This window comes from Mustela nigripes, chromosome 7 (genome assembly GCF_022355385.1).
Source record: "Mustela nigripes isolate SB6536 chromosome 7, MUSNIG.SB6536, whole genome shotgun sequence".
NCBI classification, from domain to species: domain Eukaryota; kingdom Metazoa; phylum Chordata; class Mammalia; order Carnivora; family Mustelidae; genus Mustela; species Mustela nigripes.
The window spans coordinates 128,063,421-128,076,582 of record NC_081563.1 but is presented as its reverse complement, the minus strand read 5'-3'; the positions used below and the strand labels follow the sequence as shown (position 1 = coordinate 128,076,582).

General features: G+C 48.6%; 1 long non-coding RNA gene across 2 annotated transcripts in view; it reads right to left on the bottom strand.

The window, feature by feature from the left end:
• LOC132022783 (uncharacterized) overlaps nucleotides 1-12,703 on the bottom strand; it is a 15,180-nt gene extending 2,477 nt beyond the window's left edge. For both annotated transcript variants that reach the window (XR_009405711.1, XR_009405712.1), the window contains exons 1-2: nucleotides 12,448-12,703; nucleotides 699-2,662 (exon numbers count right to left, since the gene is read on the bottom strand). This is a non-coding gene — a long non-coding RNA (uncharacterized LOC132022783). The remainder of the gene's footprint in view (nucleotides 1-698; nucleotides 2,663-12,447) is intronic.
• Nucleotides 12,704-13,162: the final 459 nt, after the last annotated feature.

Here is a 13,162-nt window from a genome sequence, read left to right as displayed (position 1 = left end):
CAAGGCAGCAAAAGTCACATGTGCAAAGGTCCTGAGGCAGGAATGAATAAATAAAGCAGAGAGGGAACTTAGAAAGGAAAATGGCAGACAACCCCTTAAAGATCTGGGGGGGGGGGGGATCTATCCAAGGCAGCAAAAGTCACATGTGCAAAGGTCCTGAGGCAGGAATGAACTTGATGTGTTCAAGGGTCAGAGAGCATCCCAATTCATCCGGAGTGTTGCAAGCATTTTATGGGGTCCAGGAATATAGAGTTAATGCTAAGGAAGGAGGAGGAATTTTATTCTAGATGCAGTAACCCCTCTGGAGTTCTGATGAGTCTTTTTAAATCTTCCCTCTTGCAATACAGGGAGGATTCACAGGAGAGTACAAAATGGAAGCAACAAGGCTGAGGGACTCAGAGGTCCAGGTTAAAAAATGGTGATGGTTGGGACCAGCATGGACCTGATGGAGACTAAGAGAAGAGAACAATGCAGGACCTATTATGGAGGTAGAGCCATGGGATTTGCTGATGCCTTGGAAGGTGTCAGGAGGAAGGAATGGGAGCAGTCAGGCCTTGACCTTGCATCACGGTCAGCTGGCTAAAACACAGCTTCTGGAAGCTTCTGTCAGTGGAATGGGACGTTGTCTCAGTAGGAGCTGAACACAAGTTGTCTTGTGTCCTTAGGAAGAGGTGAACAGGACCCTGATAAATGCCTACCTTCTTCTCCAAGCTTCTCCCTGGGGTTCATTCCATGTGTCATAGGAGGGCATGGGCCTCAGGAGCTGCCAGGTTTTCCACCTCTCTGGACGGGGGCATTCTGCCCTGTCTGCTGCTCTGGACAGAGAAAGGCGGGACAGGGAAAACATGCACAGCTGCCAGCCCCAGCACTTCGTCCATCGGCGGTCTGCTCAGGCCTGTGTGTTCTGGAGCCAAGCAGCCCGTACAGATGGGCTCTGTTAGCTCCAGGCACAGAGGCCCTGATACTGGATCCCTCACCAGCTGGTGATGGACGGTGATCGGAGGTGGGACTCTGCCAGCCTGAAGACTTAGAGGTTTCAGATGCAGCCAGGGGCAGGCATGAGTCCCCGCAGTGCACCTTTCTACTGGCACAGAAACATCTAGAAGGGTCTGGACATTTCTCTACAAGAATTGGGCAGGGGGCTGACCTTGGCTTCAGATACCCCTATCACTCTTCTCTGGGTGTCCACCTGCCAGGATTCCTATAGTCTAGCAGCCCACGCCCCCGTCCCCCACTTTCCTGGGGGGCCAGGCTTTCCCTCTTCATCTAGGCTCCTCACCCCAGCAGGGAAGTCTCCTGTGTCCCTCCCCTAAAATCTTCTGCGTTCTATTTTATCTCATCTCTGACGACACTGTTCTTAAAACTTAGCTAATCTGATAAGAGGATGTGCACGGAAGTGTTAAAAGCTGCATTGGTGTGTCATCAGTGACTTGGATTCCTGTCCCAGCATCACCCCTAATTAGCTTGGGGAGATTAGAAAGCCCTGGAGAGATGGTAAGGCGTGCTCAGCACCCAACCAAACTCTCTCCTTGGCTCATGCAGAGGACGGGGAAGACAGAGGAAAGACCGCTGCTCCCCACCGTGGGATCCACCATGGTTCCGACTCTGTCCCTGTGCTCTGCAACAGTGGATGAAAGAGCATTCTGTGACCTGCCTGGGCAGGGGGATGGCCCTGGATGGGACGCTGGGCACGAGGCGTCCACACAAAGCTGTATGTAGTACAGCATCACAATCACAGCGTTCATCATCGCGGCTGCTGCTGCTGTGGATTACTGACAGGGGCACGGACTCTGGCTGAACACATCCTCTGTTTTCCCTGCAAAGCAGGTGTGTTTCTGACCCTCGATTCCCACGGGAGCACTTTTAGCCACTCTGCAAACTCAAGTGCCCGTTTGAAGCAGGGCCGTCCACACCCATCGTGATAACCATCTCTACCATTCACTGAACACCAGCCGTGGGTCACCCTCTGTGCTGGGCGCTTTAACGTGTATGTCCTGATTTCATCCTCTTTACAGATGGTTGACATTGGTATTTGTCCTTTATCAGGCAGGAAACTTGGGGGCTCGGGTGCTGACCTGAGCCTGCACAGTGGGAAGAGGCCCACGCGGGCAGGACCGCCTCACAGCGCCCTTGACCCCCGCATCGGCATTCTCTCTGTGACCCTTGCTCCTCCTGCTTTGTAGCAAGAATATAGGCCCCAGGAGGCCCAGATTGATTATCTTAAGTTTACAACCCTTCCCTTTAGGTTCTTTTGACTCCTGCTTTGCTGTGTTTGTAAAGGGCTTTTCTCTGACACAGAGAACTTGACTGTTTGCAGAGGCTGGAATTGTGGTGTCTCCGCCTCTCACTTCGCGGCCTGGCATGCCCTCCCTTCTCCTCTCCTTTGCTCTCTGTCCTCTCTTCTCTGACCGTCCAAATGATACTCTAAAATCTCCTTTATTCAAGCCACAAAACCTCCAATGCAAAGTGGCTGATGCGGGAAGGCAGCACACTGGCTTTTGTAACCGAGCCTGGCAGTGGGGAAGCCAGTTTCAGGAACAGCTTGACTATGGCGTTCAAAGGATGCGGTCGGGACCTGGTGTTTCTATCTCGTAGCTCTGCTCTCAGATCAATTTCCCCTTGTGGCTGCGGCATATTTCATCTGTTCTCAGATGCAAGGCTTCTGGAAAAAGAAAGAGCATCTCAGTGCCAACACAAGTGTATTCACTCAGCAGTATTTGGAAGCATCGCTTTGCTGCACGTGGTTTTCTAGGTGCGGAGGACACCTGAGAGAATGCAGAGGGACATCCCTGCCCTTCGGGAGCTCACCGGGCAGGCGGGGGACCGACAATACATGGATTTGCAAATAAGTACATGGAAGATGTCAGGGAGTGACTCATGTAATGAAGAAAAGCAGCACAAGGCCAGGAGGTGGAGGAATGGTGGGGTGGTTGCCAACTTAGAGCGGTCGGGAAGACCCCTGGAAGTCACTCTTCAGAGAGGCCTCCATGAAACAAGCTTTGTGTGTCTTGGAGAGAAGAATGTTCCAGGGAGAGGGAGCAACAAGGCAGAGTCCCAGCGAGGGACTGCTGGGTGTGTCCATGCAAGAACCGGAGGTAGAGATGCTGGAGACAAGGGGAAAGGGGGAGGGCTGTGGAGGGGGTAGGAGCCGCATCAGGATGTGGGAGGAGCTTGACTCTCCGTCTGCTGTCAACAGGCAGCCAGTAGAGGCCACAGAGCAGCGGGAGGAGCTCTGATCTGCACCCAAAGAACCCTCTGGCAGCAGGGAGACTCCCGGACTTTGCGGGCCGCATGCTCATTTGGGGATGAGACCCCGGAGCGCCGTGGTGTGAGCTGAGCAGGGGTCGGAAATAGTCCTCCAGAGAATCATCGCACCCTGCCAGCAGGAGGCAGACAAGTCCACTCCAGGCAGTAGAATCGCGTGGTGGGAGGAGCTCTGTGGAGCACGGAACCAACCCGGCGGCCCTCCCCTCTACAGCCCAGAAACATTCCCGGTGCCGGTCCTCCACGGGGTCTCTGAGGCGCACACTTGGGGCCTATACAAGAGACATGAGGCTGTTCGTGTCCTCCGTGCACACGTCTATGCCTTGTCTTCTCTGATGGATCAGGGGTTGGTGCACAAGTTCCCTGGGCCAAATACAGCCCACACGGCCTATTTTTATCCAGCTCTTGAACTATGTTTTTTTTACATTACACACACACACACGCACACACACACACACACACACACGATAAAGACCATACTTGGCCTGCAAAGCCTAAGAGAGTCACTACCGGGCCCCTAGGGAGGACCTTCTGTTCCCTTCATCCCTGCCTGTCTTTCTGGATTGGTTCCAATGGCAACATCTGATTGCATCGCGATGTACTCAGTCCTCTGTGATTATCAGTAAATGCACGATGTTTCAGAGCACTCAGAGAATCTAATCTTGCCATCCACATTTTCATATACAAGAGTCAGAGTAGACGGCTGGTACTGACAATTATGTGGGACATCTGCTGTCTGTCCCCTCACTGCATCTGCTCTGCTTCTTTGAACCACAGCCCCACTGTTTTCATTTGGGGACACCCCCCAACTCTTCTTAGTGCTTGAGTTTGCTGAGGCAACAGCCCAGGTTCCAGAAGGGAGTTTTAAACCCGCACTGGGCCAATAAGCTGAAAATCTGTGATTGCCTTTTAGAAACTTGGCAGAGTAGGGGGTGAGGGGTTGAGAAGATGCCTCTTCCCATTGCCCTTGGAAGGGGGAGGATCTCACCAGACCACTGGGGTGGTTGGGGTGAGCCCAAACAGAGGAAGGTGGAAATGAGAGATAGAGAGAGAGAGAGACTGGGTCTGCTGATGTCAACTGACCCCATTAATGACTATTTGTGTCCCAGCTTCTCTTCTTCCCAGCTCTGTGACCTTGGTAGGATAACCATCAGGCCATTTCTGAGAATAAATGGGAATGCTCATAATTATTCTGGGGGTGTCTCAGGCAAGCCAGCATATATGGTCACTCTGGACCGGAGCAAATTTCTTTAGGTCTCATGGTCTCAGGTTCTCCATTGAGGAATATCCGTCCCCAAAGTGATGCTGTGAGGATTAGATTATGTGATATGCATCTTTATAAGACTGCCAGGCCCACCACCAATTACCCAGATGGGCTTGCTACTCTTGCTGTTATTATTTTCTCATTAATTGTCTGTCCCAGAGCACCTTGAAATTACCTCCCATACTTAGAGAACTTCCTTGCTGGGCCAGTGGTGCTCACTGTGGTGCTGCTCTGCTCTGCAGCCAGAGGTCACTCCCGGTTTTGGAGCTACCAAACCCGATTCTTTTCTCTTCTCTGAGATTGTGTGAGCCATGTGATAGACTTTGATAAGTCCTTTTACACTTACACAAGCTAGATGGATTTTTCCTGTATATAACTAATTCATAACCAGTAAAAGCCCCTAGATCCAACCATGCTTATAATCCTCCCCCACACAGAATTTTCAGTTAAACAAGATAATCATCCTTCAAATTCCATTTAATTTGGATCCTTATCACTCACAGCCAAAGCCTACTAATTAATACACATACATACTTGCTATCAAAATTAGGGCAGGGGGGAGGAAATGTGGAAAAGTAAAAACCACAGTTCTTATATAAAACCTTTAAACTACAATTCCTTAAACATTTGCCTAGCTAGGAAAATGCAAACAAAGCTTCTGGTGTGTTGTGGTCCCTCTTGGCAGGGCTTCAGGAGTAAGCTGAATCCTTCCATGTGTTTTGAGAGGTGATTGTCTCTAGAAAAGACCATCTTTCTTCCCACTGTGAATTTGTGATTCTCCAAAATCTAGAGTACCTTGTGGCCATATAAAAAGGAAAAGAAAACAGCACATTCGGATTACTGTATAACACCCCCCACCCAACTCCCTATAAAAAAGTGAAACCCAAGAAGGTCAGGTTTTCTGAATACAGACCTTTGTGAAAACCCTTGAAAATTTATCTTCTTATCAACACCCTCAAATAATTTATTTGGATATGAATGAGGGTTTCAACCCAAGAGAAAAAAATTATAAACAGCTCTGGAAATAAAATTCCCATTCATGCTCCAAGTTCACGTTTCTGACATTATTTCTATATGCCTGTCAGGGCTGGGAGAAGGAAGAGGGGAAAAAATCTGAGCACTAAGACCAGGATTTTGCTTGTACTATATTTCTATGGGTAGGCACAGCCACTGATGTCACCTCAGAAGGAGGGGTTCCTGGCACCTGGGATTTGGTTCTGGAATGTCAGCCCAAACCTGGATGAGAGTGGGACCTAGAGGAGTGTCTTGTTTTTAAGAGAAATCCAACTAATGCATTCAAAGACATCGGTTATGTGGGCATGATTTTAAATATCATTTTAAAACATTATACAGTAGAATTTAACTTCAGTGTACATTTCTGTGAATTTTAATGTATCTATGTATTGCGTAACCACCTCTTGGTAATCAAGATAGAGAGCAGTTCTATCAGCTTTCCCCCACAAAAAAATCCAGCCTCCTGCTATTCCATTATAGTCGCTCCCCTCCCCCACCCCATACATAACTCCTGGCAGCCCCTGTCCTGTTCTCTATCAATATGGTTTTTCTGCTTTTTCAGGAAGTCATATAAATGGAAATGTACAGTATGTAGTTTTTGAGACTGCTTTCTTTCACTCAACATAATGCCTTCCAGATTCAAAGAAGGTGCCACGGATCTCTATAGTTCATTCTCTTATTGTTGAGTTGCCTCCATCACGTGGATGAACCCCAGACGAGTCCACCATTTGCCCTCTAAAGGTCATTTCCGTTGCTCTCGTGTTTTTGCAATCATGGATGGAGCTGTTATGAACATGTGTGTCTAGGTTTTGGTGTGAATATAAGTTTCCTTTCCTCTAGGGTGAATACCCAGCAATGCGAGCCTAGGGTCATCTGGTAAGAAACTGAAAAATAGTTTTCCAGAGTGACCATACCGTGTGGTGTTCCTAAAAGTCACGTGTGAGCTCTCATTCTGCCTCATGCTCTCCTGCGCTGCTGCTGTCCAGGCTCTGTTACAGCCTTTCTTGGACATTTGCGACACTGTCTCACTGTCCCGTTGTGGTTGTCCTTGGCATTTCCCTGATGCCTAAAGACAGAGAAAAATCTCATCATGTGGGCATTTGCCTCCCCTAGATCCTCTTTACAAAGAGTCTGTTCAAGTCTTCGCTGATTCCTTAATTGGGCTTTTTGTTTTCTTACTGAGTTTCAAGAATCTGTTACATATTCTGGATAAGTGATTTGCAAATATATATTCTGATCTGCAATTTGCATATATTTTCTCCCAATAACAGATCCAATTTAGCAGTCTTTCCACAGCCTTTTAACTTTTAATTTTTATAGAGTCAATTTTATTCATCTTTTTCTTTTATGGGTTATGCTGTTGGTATCAAGTCTAGAAACTTTTCCCAACCTCAGGTCACAAAACTATTTTCCTATTCTTGGCTTTGATTCCATTTTTCCGTTTGTTTCATGTGTGTCCATGATTGTGTATTGGGGGATTTTTTTTATCATGGCTACTTTAAGGCCTTTGTCTGAAAATTTTAGTATCTGTGTTACTTCCTGTTGGTGTCTGTGAACTGTCTCTTCCACAAGTGGTGACATTTCCCTGGCTCTTTATAGATCAAGCAATTTTAGATTTTATCCTGGACACTTTGTCTATTACGTCATGAGACTCAGAGTCTTGTTCAAATCCTGAGCACCACAATGTTGCTTAAGAGTTTGGGTATGAGAGGGGTGCCTGGGTGGCTCAGTCTGTTAAGGGTCTCCGTTCAGCTCAGGTCATGATCCAAAAATCCTGGGATCGAGTCCCTCATCAGACTTCTTGTTCAGCGGGGATCCTGCTTCTCTCTCTGCCTGCTGTTCCCCCTGCTTATGCTACCTTTCTCCTTTTCTCTCTGTCTGACAAATAAATAAATAAAATCTTAAAAAAAAAAAAAAGTTTGGGTATGAAAGACTTGAGAAAAGAAGGCGAGGGGGATGGAGACATTCACACTCTCTCAGAGTGTTGGCATGTCCCTTTACGAGAACAAGGCTAGGAGGCTCCTCTGGGCTCCTCCTCTGGGCTCCTCTGGGCTCTCTCCAACTCTGTCCTAGCACCTGTGTCTGGGTTTGGGGATCGGGCCACTTGATACCAGAAGTGGAAATCTGCTCACCAGCAGTTTGGAGACTTCAAATTCCAGTCTTCCCCAATCTATCTAAAATGATTTCCTCGTCAGAGTCCTTCATTCACGGCTCTGTGCAATCTTCCCAGTCTCTATAGATTTATTCAGTGGGAAAGACAAAGAAAACTGCTTCTCTTTCCTAGAGCCAGTAGGGCCAACATCATTTTTTTAAGACTGACCTACTGGGGCACCTGGGTGGCTCAGTCGGTTAAGCACTGACTCTTGACCTCAGCTCAGGTCTCGATCTCACGGTCAAGAGTTCAAGCCCCGTGTTGGGCTCCACACTGGGTGTGGAGTCTACTTTGAAAAAAAAGATGAAGAGCGATCCATCCATTCATTCCACATGTTTATTACAATTGTCCTTGTGTCACGGTCCCGTATATACTTGCCCCTGGTACCACGGATGTGAGCTTCTCCAGCTCCGGTTTCTGGTTTCATTCATCCCTGAGTCTGGTTTGGTTGTGGTTTGGTTTGGCTTGGGCTGGTGCCTTGACAGAAAAGGGCAGAGGGAGCATGCTTCATAGCAAGTCTAATACAGGATCTTAAGTGACTCCATTTCTCTGTTCGTCCGTGCTTCCTGTAACGTTGGCTTCATCTCTGGACGGCACCTTTTACCCATTCTGGCCTCTCATCTTGAGGACTACGGAATAGTTCCCAGGTGTCTAGGACACAGGTCTTCTTTAATCGTGAAGCACAAACTAGGGAGAGAGCAGGGGTCTCATAGTATCTCCTGTGTCTGCCTTAAGTTTTTTCTTTTCGCTAGCCCATATTGGGCTATATGTCTATTCCTAAGCCATCATCAAAGCCAGAATGGGGAGAGTGTGAAGCTTGACAGAAGCTTCCATGAGCTCCCCTATGTATCTGAGCATGGAATCAGTCCCGCCCAATACTTGTGCCTGGGAATACAGGAGGCGTGATTTTCCCAAAGGAAAATCAGAGTGTAAACAATGGGGGAAAGGCCAGGTGGGTAGATAGATGCAATGGAGCTAAAACATGTAAATTAATTTTGAATGCAAACATCAGAAGTGGTAACTCATCCTTACATAATTATTTCAAATGGCTTGTTGTTCATGTAAGCAATTATGTCCAGAGGTTCAAACATCAGGAGTGGCTTGATTATGATCCCTCTACATTTATCTTTCATTTTCTGCGAGGCACCCTTCTCCTCCTCCTCCTCAGCCTCGCTTCCCAAGATGGCCCAGCCATTCCAGGATTCAAATTACCAACGCCTCCACCTCCAGAGGACGGTTCCAAGGAAAACATGAGTTCCGCACTGAGTGGGCCAAGCTGTATCTAGGAAAACATTGCACATTGATGGGCTTACACCTGGTTTTTCAGAAACAATCGTGTGGCCCAAAAGATGGAATTACTTTAGTTTTCTTAGGATATTCAGGGCCTACCACTGTAGTTGGGCATGAGGTCCGTTTTTCTGAGAGACATGAGGTAACTAGAAGGAGGGAGCGCGTCCCCTGAGGGCACTGCCGGAAGGAACATGGGCAGTTAGAGCCTGGACGGGCATGAAAAATACCTACACATACCAGGGCACCTGGGTGGCTCAGTAGGTTAAGCACCTGACTCTTGATTTTGGCTCTGGTCATGGTGTCAGGGTCGTGGGATCAAGCCCCATGTCGGGCTCCCCACTCAGCTCTGAGTCTGCTTGAGATCCTCCCTCTCCCTCTCCCTCTACCCCTTACCCTGGCTCGTATGTACACAGTCTCTTTCTGTCTCTCTGAAATAAATAAATAAAACTTTAAAAAAAAATGCTGATAAAAACTACCAGACATAGAATCATGTCCTTTTAAAGCAAAGAATGGGTCTCCTTCATTTTGAATTTCCACAATATTCAGTCAATGGCACTGAGTAGGTACTCTTGATCAATTTCAGAGGACTGGACTAATGAGTTTAAACCACCAGGCTCTAGGAAATAAAATTCTAATCACATTTAAAAATAGGATTCACAGCCCTAGGGCTAATTCCCATTGTAGGCACTATAATGGAGAGACACGCTTTGTTATAGCTGTGTCTCTGAAAACCTGTCAAAATATTTTGAAGTTAGGTAATAATTTGGTATCTATTAAGACTCTATCTTCAAAAGTCTTTTTTCAGTGAACACAGAGCATTGAGGACAAGGCAAAACCAATGTCAAAACATTCATTTTATATCGTTTTATCTTGGCTTCTAGGCTAAAAGCTGTAATAAATTGACACACGTCACAAAACTCAAAACTCAGACAGTTCTTAGGAAGGGAACCATGATCACTGAACACCCAGGCATGGTGAGTAATTCTGAAAGTCAATCCTGGAGGAGCTCAAGGAAGATAAAAACTCTCCCACACTCCTGGGCAAGGTGAGATTTGGACAGAGTCCTGGGGGTCACTAAGCGGTTCCTAAAAGTCAGGGACGGTGTTGCGGGGCAGAGGGGGAAAGTGAAGCAACCACTGCAAAGGTTTAGAGCCAAGAAAAGGGAGGGGATGCCGTGCTAGGGGTCCCTGAGACCCCCTCCCCCGTCTTCTGGGAGGATCTACGGGACTCAGCATATGGTTGTGTTCATGGCTCTGATTTATTCCAACATAAAGAAACAAAACAAATCATTAGGGAGAAGGCACCTGGTTTTCCAGAGGAAACCAGAGCCACTTTCCAAGGGTCTCTCTCCCTGGAGTCACACAAGACTCCCTTCATTCCTCCAGCAACGAGTTGTGACAACACATGTGAAACATTATCCACCAGGGAAGCTCATCAGAGAGCTGGGGCCTGAAATTTTTACCGGTGGCTCGTCATGGGACAGCCTCTGCCTGGCACCTGCCAAGATGCCAGGCTCCCAGAAGGAGAGCAGGTGTTCAGCAGAAACTATATTGTTTTGTATAAACAGTTTAGGCTCAGGGAGCCTCTCTTATGAGTCAGGGTGTTGGGAACCCTCCACAGATCCCAGTTCCCAGATACCAGCCAAGGGCCAACACTCTCAGCCCAGCCTTTCAAACCCCCCCCCCCCCCCACCTCAGGCCTGCTACGCTGACTCCCTTCTGCACAGACATTCCAAAACTCACCCTTCAGGTCAAGGCTCTTCACGCCTCTAATTGCGGGGACTTAGCATAATAATAAATGACAGCTGAGCGCCCCCCCCAACCCTGTGCCAATGATTGGGTGAGCTCTTGCCTCAGTTTCTTTTTTCTGAAAAGTGGCTGATCTAAGTAACTCTGGCCAGAGGTGAGAACACCTGCTCCCCTCAGGGGAGATGATGAGTATCCCCTCCCTGCACCCCCCTCCTCCACAGCCTCTGATGGAATGCAGTGGGGGAGGGAGGCAGGGGAGCCTGTACGGGCACGGACAGGATTCCTCTCCACTCACCCCACCCCATTCTGGCCTCACAGAGCCTCAGGCCACTGAACAGAGCAGGAGAAATGGGCCAGGTAACAGGTGGATTTACACCCTGCCTTTCAAACACTTTGAGAATGAGTACCTGCATGACTTCATTTCTTTCATGAAGATCAGGAGACAGCCCAGACACACAGGGATACAGGAGTCGCTCTAGAACCATGCTCGGTACCCAGGGTGACCGGAAAGCGTTTGCAGAAGAAACAAGTGCATCAGTAAGTGAACGCCAGGATGAATGAAACTTGATGGTGAGTGGAGAAATGTTTTGAAAATGACTTCCCTTGGGTTTAGCAGAGCAGAATTTACTAACTCAGTCAGTTGTCAGCTGTGGCCAGCTCAACTCTGTGGTTACAAGAAGCTCTTACTCCTGCACTCATGGGCCCACAGGGCCATAGCCCCATGGCTGATCTGGGCTGGACTCCACCAGACTTGACGCCATCTGGGACTCATGTCGCCTCCACGCTTATCCTTCCCAGTGTGATCAGAAAGGGGCCACTCTTCCCGTGGCCGATCCCTGAGAACCAGAGCAGGATGAATTGTGGGAGCACATCGATGTCTTTGCTCTTGTCACTTCCACTGATGTGAAATTGATCATAGCAAATCACAGAGCCAAATCCCTGTCAAAGGGGTGTGAAGCCCTGTCCGTCCGCCCACAAAGAGAAGGAAAGAGGGTGACTATCTGCTGAACCATAATCCTAGCTGTCCCATGAGCCACAGACTTACACTTACTGATAAATATGTATACACACACACATAAATGCTAGAATCAAAACACCCTCCTGAAGGGAAAAATTAGAGTGGCCACTAATGCAAGCACAGTCCACCGCCACGTGCCAGCGATCTCAAATTCCAGAAGCACCAAGGATAACAGACAATGTCCCTCAGGGAGCTTCTCGCCAATTTTTGGGGTGGGGGAGGGGAAACCATCGCTCCTTTAACAGGTGGATCCAGCCCACACCTTAACCCCAATTCCAACTTACAGGACAGCTGCCGTCCTGGCCTGGGGACCCCGGATCTCTTTACATGTTATCATAGATCTGTTGCCTGCCACCACACTAAAGAACTCTCCATGGGTTGTCTGGAATTCCTAAATCAGCCCCGCAGAGAGCTTGGCAGATACACCGGGCATGCTCCCCACTGGGGATGATTGATGCCAGACTCAAGGCAATCATAGGGTCCTGGCTTTGTGAATCTAGGTCCCACCATGTACATCAGCTCAAGAGAGACATCCGCTTCCCCCCAACAGGTGAGGCCAGTGGTGGATGTGTTTGGGCTGCAGCAAAGGATGGAAGGTGCTGGAAACACATCGGATTCTCCTATATCACATGGCATTCATGAAAAAGCACCCGCCAGCCTTCTTTAATATCTATTTGGCCCCCAACCGTGTCCTTACCTTTCTAGAGTGGAGAGGACAGAGATGGACAGCCAGGTGCTAGATGGGCCTACATCCCATTGGGGTACCCAGACCCCTGGGGGACGTGAAGATTTTCTAAGGTTTCATAAGCAGGGACACGATAAGAGCATCCATTTCCAGACCCTCCTCTGACATGTGTCCTGTTTGGCATTTCCTCCTTCACACTCCTTCTTCCACTGTATAAAAAATGGGCTTCTCAGTCAAGGTACCAACATAAAACGGACAGCACGCTCAGAGTGCGTAACCCCAGGAGAGTTTAAGAGAGGAAATGTTTATAAAGGGGTGGGTGGGGCACAGGAAACAGCAAAGGGTAATGCAGCCTCTCTGGGCTCGTGAGGGCTGAGCAGGGTGAGGGGACGGAGAAGTTTCTAGAACCTGACAGGGGAAGCTGTGTAAAATGGGAAGGAGCTACAGCCTTCTGAAGCAGGTACAGCCACCATGAGTCCCCCAGTCCCCCTCCATCCCACAGATGAGACCTGGGAACACGTGCCCAGCATTACCCTCCTCTCTTCCCTGCCACCCCCAGCCAGGACCTCCCACAGGCCAAATCCAACCTGAAGCCATAAGGAGAAGGGTGAACAACAAAAGCCGTCCCCCCTGAACAGGGATCCCCCATCCTGAACTTAGAAAGGTGCCCTCCCCTGCCACTGAGAGTGCTTCAGGGCACCAAACAAAGGCATATTTGGAAATCTCA